The 16,626-nt window shown below is 36.3% G+C and overlaps 1 protein-coding gene across 7 annotated transcripts in view; it reads left to right on the top strand.

The window, feature by feature from the left end:
- The window catches only part of LOC6038927, a 200,808-nt gene that overhangs the window by 146,199 nt on the left and 37,983 nt on the right, over positions 1–16,626 (top strand). For all 7 annotated transcript variants that reach the window (XM_038253088.1, XM_038253089.1, XM_038253093.1 and 4 more), the window contains one exon: positions 3,078–3,364. The gene's annotated coding sequence lies outside the window, so the exon portion shown is untranslated. The remainder of the gene's footprint in view (positions 1–3,077; positions 3,365–16,626) is intronic.

Here is a 16,626-nt window from a genome sequence, read left to right as displayed (position 1 = left end):
TGTATGTAAACTATGTCCGGATCCACCATCCGACCCATCGTTGGTTAGATTATCAAAAGACCTTTCCAACGAGTCTAAAACATTGAAGATCTGGCAACCCTGTCTCGAGATATGGCCACTTAAGTGATATTGATGTTCATTTTTACTCCGGATCTAAAAAAGACATGAAATTTTTGTACAATTCCATCATATCAGCCATTGTTTGCAATAAGTGAGGAAGGCTCCAACCACATAGGTGGATTAAGTTAGTTTTTTGTTATTTTCTAGGTTTGTTAAATAAGTAAAGAAACCTCTGAAATTCCAGATTCATGCATTCTTGATTGCTTTATGACAGATTGATTGAAGTTTAGTTGTTTACAAATTTTGAAATAAATTCAAAACAACAATTAAGCATCCAAATACGACAGGTTTTTGTTGCAGTCAAAAAAAAATAAAATGTGCTACTTATTAAATGATGTGATCAAAAATCTTTCAACATAATATTGTTTATATTTTTCATGGAAGCTTCATTGACCAGATTTTTAAAAGTTTATTTTTTAAATTTATTAATCCATTAGTAATTTTGTACCATCATGACTCTCCTTAAATAGTAGTTTATGCAACAAGTTGCAAAAAGAGGATTTTTTCAGCACGAGTCGTACATTTATCCAACGAGGTTCACCGAGTTGGATAAATACGAAGAGTGCTGAAAAAATCAAGTTTTGAATCGAGTTCCATACAACATTTTTTTGCAATTCCAAAAAACACACTGAGTGAAATTTTAAGTCAAATTTTCATGTATTTTGTCAATAAATCGTTTAAATAAAAAATGTTGAAAAGTGTTACTTTTCGAAACAAGTGCTGAAAAGTTCAACTTTTCAGCACCCATTTGAATGCTGAAAAGTAGAACTTTTCAGCATTTATTTTGAAAAGTGTTGCTATTCGATTCTGTTATTTTGGGTACAGAAAAGTAGGCTATTTTGTCGTTCAAGAATGACAGGAAAAGTGAGTAGTTTCACGACGGAATTGCAAAAAAATAAATATAAAGACTTGTCTGGAAGTTTGAGTGATCAAAATATTTTTTTTTTTTTTGCATAGGGAATGAACATGCAAAATTTCATTGAATAAAAATTTATAAAATTGAGAAATACAAAAAAAAACACAAGAAACTTTTCAATTTATCAATCAATCAATGGAACAATGTAATTTTGATGATAATGATAAAAAAACTTAAATTTATTTGTGTAAACTTGGTAAAAAACATTGTGAAGGTGTAAACATTCCCTATACAAAGCAGACATATGTTGAAATCTTTCGTCCATTGAAAAAGGGGGCAATTCAGAGCCAATGCAAACATTTTTAAAATCCTTCTCCGATCAATAAATGTTTAAAAATTACAAGTAAATTAATGCTTCTAAGTTTTAATCTTAATTTTCTCAAAACTCCATTGGTTTTGTATAAAAACAGTTCCAGTGAAAAAACAACAAATCGATAACTCTAATTCACATATTTTAATCATTGATTTGACAAGTTTCTGATTGTAGGTACAATATAAAAGATAGACATTTAAAAGTTATTAATGTTTTTAAAACTTTGTATTTTTTTTGCTTTTAACAAATTTGAATCCTGGGACCCCACTTTAGTCATGTTTGAAAGGTTTATTGCCTATTAAAATGATTTTTTTTTTCATTATCACATACCCACTTTTTTGACCGCCATCTTGGATTTAAAAACTCTAAATCTCTTTAGTGTAGTTTTGGGGATATATTTAAGCTCAAAAATCAAAAATAAGACAACGAAAAAAAATAGTGATTCGATTATCTGAAGTGAAATTTCGTCAAGGCCTTCGGATAATCGGGTTTGGACTGTAGGTATATGTAAACTCGATTGATGATAATTTAAGATTCGATGTAAACGTCTGAAGCACACGTAAAACCTCATTTTTGTGTATGATATGTTGCAAATTTTCTTCAAATCGCATCTAAATATAAATTTAAAATGATTTACAAAAGTGTTATATCATTTATGTAATACTCGGAAATATTTTTTCTGTGTAGGAATGACAGATTGCATCATGTTTGAGAGGGATACTCTCTTTGATATCAGCAGTTTTGTACAAATTTTAAAAAGTTTTAAAAGTTTTTAATGATATTTTCGAAAAAGATAACGATTAAAGAAATTTCAATACTCCAAAAGTGTCAGAATTTTCGAAACTGAAACACGACTGTTCTTTTTTATATTTGGACAGTTTTCCACAGAAAAATTAAATTAAAAAGTTTCTAAATAAAAAGTTTGATTTGATTTAGAAACAACATTCGGAAAAAACTTTCAAATTTTTCAAGTTGTTTGAACAATTTTTGTCGTAAATTTGGGTTTGTTTTTGAATCGTGCTTCAGTTTTTGGTTTGGTGGCAATTGAAATATGATATTTTCAATAACAAAACTGTTAACTTGTTATGAAAATTTTATTTTTGCAATTCCGTCGTGAAACTACTCACTTTTCCTGTCATTCTTGAACGACGAAATAGCCTACTCTTCTGTACCAAAAATAACAGAATCGAATAGCAACACTTTTCAAAATAAATGCTGAAAAGTTCTACTTTTCAACACTCAAATGGGTGCTGAAAAGTTGAACCCATCGTCATGCCCCTCCGAAGGCACCACAGCTTGCCAAGGGCCCGCTGAGCTTTACCTATACTTGGCTGTGTCCACCTCCACTTGTTTCGAAAAGTAACACTTTTCAACATTTTTTTGATTTATTGACAAAATACATGAAAATTTGACTTAAAATTTCACTCAGTGTGTGTTTTTTTGGAATTGCAAAAATTGTTGTATGGAACTCGTTGCAAAACTTGAATTTTTCAGCACTCTTCATATTTATCCAACTCGGTGAACCTCGTTGGATAAATGTACGACTCGTGCGGAAAAAAATCTCTTTTTGCAACTTGTTGCATAAACTACTATTTTGTTATGTTCAATGAGTCAACCATTTACTGATACTATAAAAATATTAACAATTTATTAATTATGTATGTTATCCCTTCCCACTTAAAAGCTATTTCTTCTAACTTTCGAACCTTTTATTCTTCTCAATTCCAGGTGAGGCATCCCTGATGTAAGAATAAAGCAAACGACAACAACGGTCACGATTGAAGCCGCCGGAAATTTAGCGTCATCGATAACACCGAACAAAACTAGAAAAAGAGAGGATAAAAAGAGTGTCTAACATCAAAAGGGAAAAAGTCAACCCATCGTCATGCCCCTCCGAAGGCACCACAGCTTGCCAAGGGCCCGCTGAGCTTTACCTATACTTGGCTGTGTCCACCTCCACGACAACATAACTCCGGGAAGGTGGAGCCCGTGGCCTGGCGGAAACTGTGACGACCGTAAGTATCGGAATGAAATGTTTATGTTTCCCTGGAAATGGAACATCTACGGTTGCCCTCCCAGAACAAGTTAGTGGGGAGGTTGTCCCAGAACAGAGAAGAGGGCAGATTTAGGTTGAGTAGTGTGAATTATAGATTTGAGGGAATGTTGTTGAGGAAATTGTACGGAAACCATGTGGACATAAATTTGCGCATCGAAAACTACTTGAATTGGTAAATTTTCAACAGCAAGTACTCAGTAAAAGTACCGTTGCAAATTAAAATGTTGTGTAATCATCTCCGTAGAACTGTTGTGGATGCTGTGGTCATTTTGCATGCAAAGCAAAAAGAGCTTAACATCCAAATCTTCTTTCCAGTCCCAAAGAAACAGCAACAAGTACAAAAGTTTCCGTTCCCATCTGGCCAAGCCAAAGAACATCAACCAACAACCTCACTTTATGTTTGGGGAAAAACCTCAAATCCCAACTACGAACTTCCAGGCAGCTTTGGTGATTCCGAAAGCATGCAAACTCAACAAACTATTATTACTATTATGGTCGAAGCCAGAACAAACTCCTTCTTCTTCTTGAACATCTGTGTATGCTTTTTGGGGAAGGAGGCTGGCAAACAATTTCTTGACCTCTCTCTCTCTCTCTCTCTCGCTGGTAAATGCATCATATGTTGCCCCTCTTGCCCGAATGGGGTTTCAGCTCAAATTTCATCCCATGGCAAATATTTACATTCCAATGCAAGTTAGTACGGACGGAGCGAGAGCTCATAGGTACTTGCTCGGATATGGGCAAACAAAAGCTCAACAACAAGCCAAGTCGGTCTCGACTGTACCGTTTTTGAGGAGTTGGGCACACTTTGGTGGGAATTGATTTTGCACTGATTGAAACTTTTGAAAATCGAACTTAGTTTTGAATATTGAGACATTTTTATTTATTTTTTGTTTTTTGTTTTTTTTTTTTTTTTTGTATGAGTGATTTATAAACCAGCAATTGACTGTTATCTTTCGGAAGCATCAGATTTAAGCATTATAAAATACAGTGAATTTACTGTATTTTTTAAGAAATTTTTATTTTTTTAGCATCATTTCAATAGTTTTAATAATGGTAGGCAAACACTTTTGAAATAGTTGTTTTGAATTTAAAACTTTGATTATTTATTTTTTAATCTGAAAAATTCCCAAATGTTTGGTTTTATAACATTTAAAACCGGATCAAATATTTTTGAGAAATCTTTGACTCCCAAGTGCTAGAAAATTTTAATCCCATTTTCAATTTCCCGACTGTTCCACAATTTTCCAGAATCTCAAATAATAGGCATTTCTCACTTAAAGAATGATTTCAAATCAAAAACTGTTGATAATGATTTAAAATGAACCATCGAAAAAAAAATTCTGAATAGATTCAAAAAATCTAACTGAAACTTAATAGTAGATTAAAAAAAATACTTGAAAAAAGGAAGCGCACACTATTTCATTCAGAGATAAAACATTAACAATGAGTCATCACATAATATATAAAAGCATTACTTAATATATAATTACAATATTTATTTTTTTCATTGGCAAACATTTTTTTTTTTTGTAAACCGGTTTAAGTGAACATTAAGCGGGGATAGAAAAGACTAAAGATAACTGAGTTTTGATTTTTGTTATCGAAGTAAGTTTTAAACTTAATTTTAGTTATGATTCCCTCAAAGAACTTTTAAAATAAGGCCGTTGCAAATATTTTTCAAGGTTTATGTCGCCACCCCCCAGGGGGCAAAAACATTTTTTTTTAACTTCAAAATTTTGATGAAAATAGAAGTTGAATCAACTGAAAACAATCTAAAATGTATTTTTTTTTTTGCATTGATAATCATTTTTAGCATGTTTGGGCTGGATCAAACACATTTTGCAAATCCCAATGCACAGCACCGCAAAAATTCTTTTTTCTCGCAATAAATAAAATTAGATATTTTGGAAACTAATGATTGCAATACAACTGGACAGATAATGCATTTCAAATCACTTTTTTCATTCAAATGTTGAAACCATGGCTCGTAAATTTAATTTTTAAACTTTTTTTTATTGTTTTGCAAGCTTGACTCCGTGAAAGTAACCTTGAATTCAAAGTTAAGCATGAGCATGGTTGACTGCCAATGAGCTGCTACTCCGTTATTGACGGATCAGCTGAAGTTACACAATGAACCAACAGATGAGTAGTGGGAGCTAATCATCCTCACTGTATAACCTCTGAAGATCTCTGCTTTAAGTCAATACCGGCGCCCCCCCAAGGAGATGCAGTTCAACAAAGGTAGGAATGTTAGTCCGATAGTTGAAGTTGCAGACTCATCAGATACAGAGTTTGTCGCTCTATACCTGTTGACACCGCATGAGACCGTTGAATCCACAGCATCTCCTTCAAGCATCACGGGAAGTAGGGGAATTGTGTTAGTAGGGGAAGGAAAGGGAAGGTCAGGATTCATCTTGGTAGATGATATGACCAGAAAATGAAAAATGATCTATGCCTTCCGAGCTACGATGCTATGAGAAGGACTTATTCAATCGCGCATTTTTTGAAACTTTTTACCGCCGGCGTGCCATCCGAGCAACGAAGCTATGGGAAGGGCTTTTTAATTAAAAGTAATTATAAATAACGTTTTATTCGGCAATATAACATATTTATTTAATTTATTATTTCATACCGACGGCGTGCCCTCCGAGCAACGAAGCTATGGGAAGGGCTTTGGAAGAAAGTGTAATTATAATTATCGTTTTAATCGGCGACGTGCAATTCATAATATAATATCCCAAAAGTATGAAATATGCTACACAGCGCACGACTTCTTCATAACAAACTTCGCAACGTATTAGCACCAACCGGTCCGCAAACAACCGGCTCGACAGCAAAAAATCACACGACGACACGAATTCCCGAATTTTCCCTACTATCTCGCGGGTTCTCGCGCGTCGATTCACGAACCGATTCCCCCCATGAACACCACACGACTGAAGGCCCAATTTCCATGGCTACACCGTGAATTTTTTGAAGAAATTCCAGAAACTTCCATCACTTTCTCGCGGGTTCTCGCGCGTCGATTCACGAACCGATCTCCCCCACGAACACCACACGACTAAAGGCCCAATTTCCATGGCCACACCGCGATTTTTTTGAAGAAATTCCAGAAACTTCCATCACTTTCTCGCGGGTTCTCGCGCGTCGATTCACGAACCGATCTCCCCCACGAACACCACACAACTAAAGGCCCAATTTCCATGGCCACACCCCTATTTTTTTGAAGAAATTCCAGAAACTTCCATCACTTTCTCGCGGGTTCTCGCGCGTCGATTCACGAACCGATCTCCCCCACGAACACCACACGACTGAAGGCCCAATTTCCATGGCCACACCGCGATTTTATTGAAGAAATTCCAGAAACTTCCATCACTTTCTCGCGGGTTCTCGCGCGTCGATTCACGAACCGATCTCCCCCACGAACACCACACGACTCCCTAACCTTGAATTTAAAGTTAAGTGCTGAAAACAAATGTCGTAATATGAATTTTAAATTTTTTAAGATATCACAAAACAATTCATTTGTTATAAACGTACAGAGTTACAAAATAATTTTCAAATAATTATGCTTGGAATTTTCGACTTTTTGACATAAGAAAAAATCACAAATTTCAGGCTTTTTTTTATTAATTTTTTTCACGGATTTTGGCTGATTCCCGGCTTTTCCAACTTAAGTGGCCACCCTGTAAAAAAGGTATATTTGAATAGATCGCTTGAAACTTTGAAATCCATTGCGAAGAGTGTGGGGTGAAAAAAAACTCAATTTAAAAAAAAAAATTATCGGATTCATTGGACCAAGAAACCATGTTGCATTGAAAAAACACAAAAATTAAAGAAATGAAAAGAATAAATTTGAAATTTTAAAATCAAGCTTTTTTTTGCAAATGCAACCTAGACTCGATTATTCGAAGACCTTGGACAGATTTCACTTTGCATTGTAGAATATTAGGAATTTTCCTCTCAATTATGAACCCTGATTTTCTAGTCACTAAACTACGCTTGAATGACTTAGAATTTTTAAATCCAAGGAAAATTAATAGGCAGGGTTGTTAAAATATCAAAATATCAGCTCTCAGCAACTACAATTATCTCGCCTGAATATTCATGCCTCAAATACAACTGCTCTTCTCTCTTCATTGAAACTCTCAGCGCCGAACATAGCCGAACACGTTTTCGTGTTTACCCACTCGCGATTGACATTTTTCTTTTCTCTCTCATTCTCGCTTCCACGATCATCCTACCGCAACAGCGTTTAACCACAAAAGCCGCCACAAAACCAATTTTGCTAACGCAGTTTGAAGGGGCGTCATTAGAGCGTCCAATTTCCCGGGGTTACAAAATTCCCGGGAAACGGGAAATTTTCAACAAATTTCCCGGGAAATCCCGGGAATTCCCGGGAAATTTGAAATTTAACGAAAATTATTCCAATCCTGTTTCTGATTAATCTTCTGCAACGAAATTGTATAGAACAACAACTTTAATGGTCAAAATGAGTGTGAGGATCAATTAATGGCTTGACTGCTTGTAAAAAATCATGCAACTTTGAGAAAATATATAAACTTTCTAATTTTGAAATCTTTCAAATCGTCCCAAATGAAAAAAAAAATATTATTAGTATTTTTGTTGAGAAGGATTTTTTTTAAATCAATGTGTTTGGACAGTGAAAATCTATGCTCCACAACCATAAAATTGCTTTTAAATTTGTCTCAGTGACCATAAAGTAAAAATAAAAAAAAAACCAATAAAATCAACTTGTGAATAAATAATCATTGAATTTACCTTAAAAATCTAATTTCTAGCGCTTTTTAACCTGAAACACTATTTTTCAACTTGAAAATTTGATACGAAGTTGTTTTTTAATGGTTTTTCATGGTTTTATTACATTACTTTAGTTATATGGTATTCAGCCTAATAAATCAATTAGATTAAAATAATGTTGAGCATTTAAAAGTGGTTGAAATTCAACGATATTTTTTCATATATAACCCTCTTACGCCTTTGGTAGCTCACGTGCTTCTTAAATTTATAACTTCAATCTGTAATTTCTCGAATACTTAGAAACAAATTCTTCTTACACAAACCTTTTTTAAAAATTTAATTATATCAGTTCAGTTTCCATCCAACATGTTCAAGGTAAAACAAAAGTCAAGCAAATCTCAATGTTGATCTTGGCCGGAAGATGTAAACATCTTATTTTCAAATGATATAACAAAAAAAAAACATTAAAAAAGGTTGTCAAAAATAAAATAGTTTCTATTCATTCCATAACAGCGTAAGTTTTGTTGTCCAACACATAAGCAAACAATATTCCTAGTGGTGAATGCATCAGAAATATAATATATGAATTAAATCTTGACATGAAATTTACAGACAAGCTGATTTGTTAAAATGAACAGTAGATGGTGCCAAAAAGGTAGGAAAATGTATACTTCTGCTTGTATTTCGGGAATTCCCGGGAAATTTACAAATTTCCCGGGAAACGGGAAATATTTTTTTCCGGGAAATCCCGGGAATTCCCGGTAATTTTTTTCCCGGGACGGGAAGTTGGACGCTCTAGGCGTCATGCGTGGTCGGCTCCTAATCGCCATCTCGCGTTCTCTCATTGCAGTTTTCGGAGAGATTGAGAGACTCAGCGGTGAGAGCGCATAGTCGAGGCAAAGGGAAGGAGTAATAGAGAGAGAATGGCATCGCTGGGAATCACGAGACATAAGAAGAGATCTCACAAGCTATAGTGACGGCCGCTATACTCTCGGATATTTTTGGTGCAGAGATAATCTATTGAAAGCTTTTCTATCACTCTTTTGCAACACTGTTAATAGGTAATCAACTATATAAATTTGACTAAAATGGGTTCGCAAAATTCGAATTTGATGTTTAAAGTAAGAGAATAAAAAAATGTTCATGATTCGATTCAGTTATATTATTTACTTTTATGAAATATGATCAAAATAATCTAGTTAAGAGCAATTCCATGTCAAATAGGGAATCGGTTGTACCCGAACCTCTCCGATTTCAATGAAACTTTGTAGACATGTTATCCTACGCTTATGTAAGCCATTTTTGTGTATATGTAGCCAGTTACTTTCGATAATGACATTTGAGAAGGGCATAAGTGTTTTAAATATTTTTGTATTTCGTAATTTAAATATTGCTATATCTCGAAGCCGTTGCATCGTATCAAAAAGTGGTCAAAGACAAACTTGTAGGAAATTTGACGGGCTTTCCGAAAAAAATACACTGAAAGAAAAAAACACTCCACTTTTATGAGATTTTTTGATTTTTATGTTTAAAAGTCAAATTTGAAGGTGAGCCCACGATTTTTTTTCGTTCAAAATTTTTATGAAAATATCCTAAGATGTTACAAAAAGACTCACGAAAAATGCAGGATGAAGCAACTCACCTAAAATAATACAAAAATCATTTACTAAAACTGTTTTTTTGAAAAGTGCTCTAAACGTCAAAATTTTCAAAATCCGAGTACAGGAATCGATTCTCCAGACAATTTTACATAAAAGTCTTCATATTGACCATTGTCCTTAGTCCAATCCTTGTGAAATTACAGCGGTTTTAAAAATAAAAATGCTGAAAAAATAGGTTTTTTGATGGTTTTTGGCAATTTCTATATGACAGACTTGATTTTTCAGTCTCAAAAATATTTTTACCGGAGAGCTCGTCCAATTTCCCATAAGTTTGTCTTTGACCACATTTCAATTGGATTTATGGGCTTACAGATATAAGCTAATAACATTGCTCATAACTGAAAATATAAATAATATTTTTTCAGTGTATTATAGTAACCTGCATAGTAAATTAGCCTAGGCTTATATATGCCTAGGATAACATGTCTACAAAGTTTCATTGAAATCGGAGAGGGTCGAGAAAAAAGTACCTAAAAAATACTGTTTTGGGCTGGAATTGCTCAAAAAAAATACATTTTTGCCCTTCCGTCGTCCAACTACTTACTTTTCCTGTCATTCTTGAACGAAAAAAACGCATATTTTTCTGTTTCAATCATAACAGAATCGAATAGCAACACTTTTCAAAATAAATGCTGAAAAGTTCTTCTTTTCAGCACTCAAATGGGTGCTGAAATGTTGAACTTTTCAGCACTTGTTTCGAAAAGTAACACATTTAAAAAAAATTGATTTAAACGATTTATTGACAAAATACATGAAAATTTGACATAAAATTTCACTCAGTGTGTGTATTTTGGAATTGCAAAAAATGTTGTATGGAACTCGTTGCAAAACTTGATTTTTTCAGCACTCTTCGTATTTGTCCAACTCGGTGAACCTCGTTGGATAAATGTACGACTCGTGCTGAAAAAATCCTCTTTTTGCAATTGTTGCATAAACTACTATTTTGCAACTTGTTGCATAAACTGCTATTAATTCTTTCCGGGTTGAAATTATATAATTGTTTTTAAATAATGATAGGGAAATGGTTACTAGGACCAACCGAAAAGGAAGGCAGTTTTGGGGATTTCGATATTTGAGTCATATATTAACCTTGAAGCCTTAAAGGATCAAACTCAACCAGATGGCTATTTTTTTTGTCTCAAACTTTTTTTCAACCGTGATTCTAACTGAACAATCATAAATAACCCTCTCGAAACTTCTCCTCCGAGGCTTGTTTGATCATTTAACTAACGTACCGAAAATGATTTTCCTCAACCTTCTTCCCTTTACAATCACACGTGTTCTCCCATCATCAAATGATGTTAAGGCGAAAGCAAGAGAAAGAAAAGCATTGAAGAATAGCCGGCACTCATCATTGACGTTTCGACCATCGATCTTTAACTGTACCCCCCTCCCCCCCTTTCATAGAGAGGAGGCACAGAAGCAGAGAGCTTAAAAACAGTAATCTTCGGACTTGACGCAGGCAAAAGTGTTGAATGCAAAACACAAACAAGACCCCCTTTTTTCGTCTTAGTTTTTCCCCTCGTCAGTGTGGGTTGGAGCGTTAGCAAGTGCAACATTGTAATTTGAGAGACCCATTTGCATCTCCCGTTTTGCGGGCACTGGCTTTAAGCCAGAAATGTTAACAAAACCAATTACGAAACTACATGGAACGCTGCTTTCCGGGCAGAACTGGTTCGAGGGGAAAAAAAGTAACTCGGCTTGTTTGGGAGGAAAATTAATTTTCCACGTCGTTTTATTCGGAATCAGCTCTGAATAATTAATTTATATCCAACTGAACTTTTCACCAAGATTATTCTCATGATTCCGAAGGCATTTCTACTTAATGACTCATATCGTTTTGTTGATTGATTTATTGGAATGCATCTTCAAATACCGATATGATAAGACGGCTTCAACACTCTACATTGCACAATTCATATTCAACCGTGACTCCAATTGAGACGCCCGATTGTCCCGGGGTCCACAATAATGAGTAAACAAATTTCATTCGCATTCCGTATTGATAACAGCCGGACAATGGTGAACTTTGAATGGGCTTTGCCCGGTGAAATGCACCGGCACCACTTGAGCCAATTCAATCCCTGGTGGGACTGTTCACTGACTCGAACTATACTCGACAATAATGAAGCTTCCACCGTACTGCAATTGCCATAATCAACAGTGAGCAGGCACTCGATTGCCTCAGGTTATCGAGATATCATGCTACTGGAACTGCACCGATGCAGAAGCCCTATACGTAGACGATGAAGAGATTTATTTATCCATTCCGGATCAGAATCCACATGGTTAGCATCGTTACGGATTCGATCGAACTCCTGTTGATTCGATTTCATGGATTTTGAAAAGACACAGACAAATAGGCAAAGAATTGCTAGTAGTCTATGGCAAACACCATAAAAGGCCCCGACTTCATCCGTCTATCGGTAGTCATCATCAGCAATGCAAATAAAAGCCTTCTCTTTCCATGGATAATCCCAAACAATTCCGACAACGAATCCCTCCACAGTAACGGCCCGTGGTCAAATATCAAGCTGTTCTTCCTCAATCTCCCGCCCGGCATGGGATTCGGTTGAAGAGTTGGGGATTAGTTCCAGGGTCCCTTTTTCTTTTGCTCCCAAGAGGCGTTACACGTAGCACGATGGGCAGGGAAATGCCATCTTCTATACGGCTTCCACTGGGAAGGGTCTTGCTAGTTGAATCTCGTGACAACATGATGCGGATAATCCTTTGGCAAATTTGCGGAACTTTGACCGTGTGTGCGAGAGTGTTTTTTTTTTTTTTTGAAGCTAGTGTTTAATGCTTTAACAGGTTTGAGTGAATACCAGGAAGGACAGATCTATTAAACATTATAAATTTAAATTCCTTTAGACTCACTTCAACTCTTGAATTTCAGCTAGCTCTAGTGAATCTCACCGGTAGCCTAATCCCATTTAGCCAGAGAGGGTACCATCCGGTTAAGCATAATCACTGCGAAATGACCCCAACTATCCACCTGTTGCACGTTTTGTCGCACACGTGAACTCGACCCCCTGTTGGACGGGATTACCGGTAATGCTCGAAACCAATTACAATAATTATGTTATGGCCGTGTGGGCAAGTGTGTACTTGTGACAATGTGGGGCATTTCCTACTGCATTCTTGTCGTTATACCTCGTACACCCGACAGACCGGGCTGCACATTGCAGGTGACAGTTCGGACAACCCGTCACCTTCCTCGCGTGCCAGTGTTGGTCTCTACAGGGCAGAAGATATCTGGTTGCACTGTGCGGTAACGGACAGTGGTGGTGTACATTGGAAAAATCAGACGTCTATTTAATCAAAACTATAAAAGAAAAAAAGCAAGAATTTCAGGGCTTTGGTGTCTTCGGAAAAGTTGTAGAAGAGAAAGTATTATGAAAGTTAGTCGCATACGCTAAATTTGTATCTCTTGACTTACACAAGATACTGTGCTGTTCGACCATTTTTGGAAAAAAAATGCGTATATCTCGTGAGCTAGAAATTTGGCGTCTTCGAAAAACTTTCATGAAATTTTCTCCTTTACAACATTTCCGAAGATATCAAAGCCCTAAAACGTCATTCAACAAAGTTAGTTTTTGCTTGACACCCTGGATGGTCGCTACCTTGTAAGTCATTTAAACCATGGATGGTCTCTCATGCTCATACTCATGCTCTGTCAGCGATCATTTCCTAAAACGAAATTTGAATGCTCACACAAAGAGCAAACGTAAACAAAACGACGAAACGAACGAAAAGTGCGCACCACTCAAGTAGCCGCCCGAACGAGACAACGTGCTCGTTCTCTTTCTCTCGTTTTTCGTTTTTCGTCTTCTCTCTTCCTTGTGCGTGGTGACAGAAGTCATCTGAATGCGACCATGGGAGAGATGATCGGAATCTCGGTAGAATGTCAAAGGAACGTGCTCTGAGCGAATGTAGGTCTGTGTGAGTGACTTTGCGTACACCCAAAACTGGCAGCGCTAGTCCGAGAGAATGATGGTCTCGAGTCGAGAGAATAGTGGTACCATTCACGGACGCAGAGAACACAGCTCGAGATGGGCGATAGAACTATTCTCTCGAGGTTCATTAGCAAAAAAAGTTCATCCGTCAAACAAAAAACCAAAAGTGTCGACAACGGGAATCGAACCAGAGACCTTTGACAAACCAATCCATTGACTTAGCTGCCTCGGCCACCACAGCTTGGAGACCATGGAGAAGTCAGAAGTCGATGTATCACACTTGTTGGAGATTTATTGATTCAACTAACGAATGAACTCATTTGTTATGATGGTGTGAGTTGGTACCATTATTCTATCGATTTTGGCACTGAGCCCTCAATAAATTTTGAGAGAACGATTATCTCGACTCTGAATTTTGGGTGTATCTTAAAAAAAAGGAAATTTTAACCTAACCTTCACAAACATCTCCAACCATGCACGGTGCATTACGTTGAAGCTGCTGCACCGCCACCGTGGTGAGGGTGAGGGTGGAGGAATGGTTTTAATTTCCGTGATATTTCCCATCATATTGGCGCTGGCTGCACTGAACCAAAGCAGCGGGTGTTGCAAATACTATCTTTCTGTGAGCACCGTGCAACAGGTGGGATGTTCAGTGGGCCAGGCAACGTGACTGAAAGTAGGGTGAAATGGGATATTGTCGGTATGTGGGTGCGCGGATCGATTTACAGACCTGGTGATTCTGGAATGGAATGTGATTGATTAAGTTACTTGATTTGTGCCAAGAGGTAAACAAGTGGTATTTGGTATCGAATGAAAAAAAAATCTCTAAAAAAATATTAAGAATACTTAAGGAACACACAACAATTCCAACTACCCTAGCGAAAATCAGTTCACTTAAAGTGATTACAATTTTGCGCGCCCACGTTGTTGTAGGCAGCATAATGTCATACCACAACCCAGTACTGTAAGTATTGGTATCGCTAGTTGGCAACTGTCACACGTCGCGGCGTTCTGTTATATTGTTGAACCTGTGTGTAAGTTCACATGAAATGTCGCGTGAAATGAGATAATCAAACGGCTGAATGGCGAGTACCCGCCCATATTTCGAGCCAAACATTTCATTAGGGCACATAACCAAAAAGTAAACATTCGGGATTATTCCACTATTCCACTCCATAGTACACTCCCTACATGCCCTCCAAGAATCAGATTGATAGCAAACAATTTCCTATTGAAAAAATCAAAAAAACAAAAGGGCACATAACAATGTTCACTCCAAACCAGAAAAAAAGTTCAATTGTGCCCTTTTCTTTTTCGTTAGTTTTTCGTGGTTAAGGAACTTTCTATGTTATAAAGTGAACTTTTCATACATTCTTAACACTAATTCTCTTCAAAACAAAGTTTGGTTAACGTTTCACCAAGGGTTTCTGCAGAAAAAAAACTTCGTCGAAATACAATATTGAATACGGCCCGCGGCTGCTGTTCAGTACACTTTTGAAGAATTTTAATGTTTCACATACCTTATCTGCTCCCTTCGATCATAAAACTTCACCAATTATCAAAATTTCCACTGAATTCCTCATTATTTCTAACTAAACAAAAGGGCCCATAAACATCATTCAAAACAACAATCCGGTGACAGCGCTTTAGTGCCCTTTTAGTTCTCTTCGAAATTGCATTTAGAAAGGGCCCATTATGAACAGCAGTTGGAAAGCTAAAAGGGCCTAATAACGAGATTTTTTAAAATTATGAGTTTTATTGCGAAAATCAACATAAATTAAGAAGCAGTAAAGCAGAGTTGAGGATAATGGTGTGTTTTATCGAATCATCAGTAAAAATACCATCAGTCATGCTTATTTTTTAAATAGGAATTGAAACAAGTTGTCCATTTTTTGCAAGCGATTTTCTCGAATCGCGGTTTTTGCTTTTGTGCCCTAATGAAATGTTTGGCTCGATTTCTCTAATTGACCGATTGCTATAGCATTTGGTCGAGCTTTTCCGGACACTTGCACTCTTCAAAATGTTTGAAAAGTTTAGTTTCGTGACCTGGAATTTTCAGATCGCAGCATAACGGAGAGTTGCACATGCATACAGACAGCATTCGTCATTTAAAATTATGAGAGACAGTGCCCCGGAGCAGGTTGGCTGGTTCGTTGCTTGTAACCACCCCGGACAGTTTATGATGCCTGAAAGCTGAGAAATTCCGCCGGTGGTTGTTGACGTGATTATGACAACTCTGCCGGGTGCCCCGGCCCGGGCTGTAGGCTGCCCTTTATCTGCACCGATGTCTAACCCTGTACTGTTGCTGTTCTGTTTGATAACATTTAAAACTAAATCAGTTAAATGGAATCTTTTAAAATCTTCTAAAATCAAGAGTAAGAATGCATTCTTATTTATAAAATGCAAAAAAACTTTTTTTTTTAAATTAAAATAAAAGCTGTTAAAAATGTTATTTAGAGTTTATGTCTCCCCCCCACCCGCGAAAAGTAAGGGGACAATAAAAAAAAAGCTTTAAATTTTCAAAGCAAATTGAAGTGCAATCAGCTGAAATCAATTAAAAGGCCGTGCGTGTAAAACCATTTTTAGCAAGTTTGGGTTGATTTTAAAATCTCTTAATTTTTTTTTAATTGTCGATGTTTATAATCGCAAAAAGGTTTCTTTCGCTAAAATTTTTGTTTCCGTCATATCTTACATTTTTTCTGAAACAAATGATTGTAAAATGCATTTTAAAATACTTTTTCCGTGCAAATGTTGAAACTATGGCTTGTTCTTTCAATTTTTATATTTTTTTGCCCCCCCCCCCCCCGATCTAAAAAATGGTTTTTTCTTGGCTAAAAATATTG

This window comes from Culex quinquefasciatus, chromosome 2 (genome assembly GCF_015732765.1).
Source record: "Culex quinquefasciatus strain JHB chromosome 2, VPISU_Cqui_1.0_pri_paternal, whole genome shotgun sequence".
Lineage (NCBI taxonomy): Eukaryota > Metazoa > Arthropoda > Insecta > Diptera > Culicidae > Culex > Culex quinquefasciatus.
This window is presented reverse-complemented; position numbering and strand designations above follow the sequence as displayed.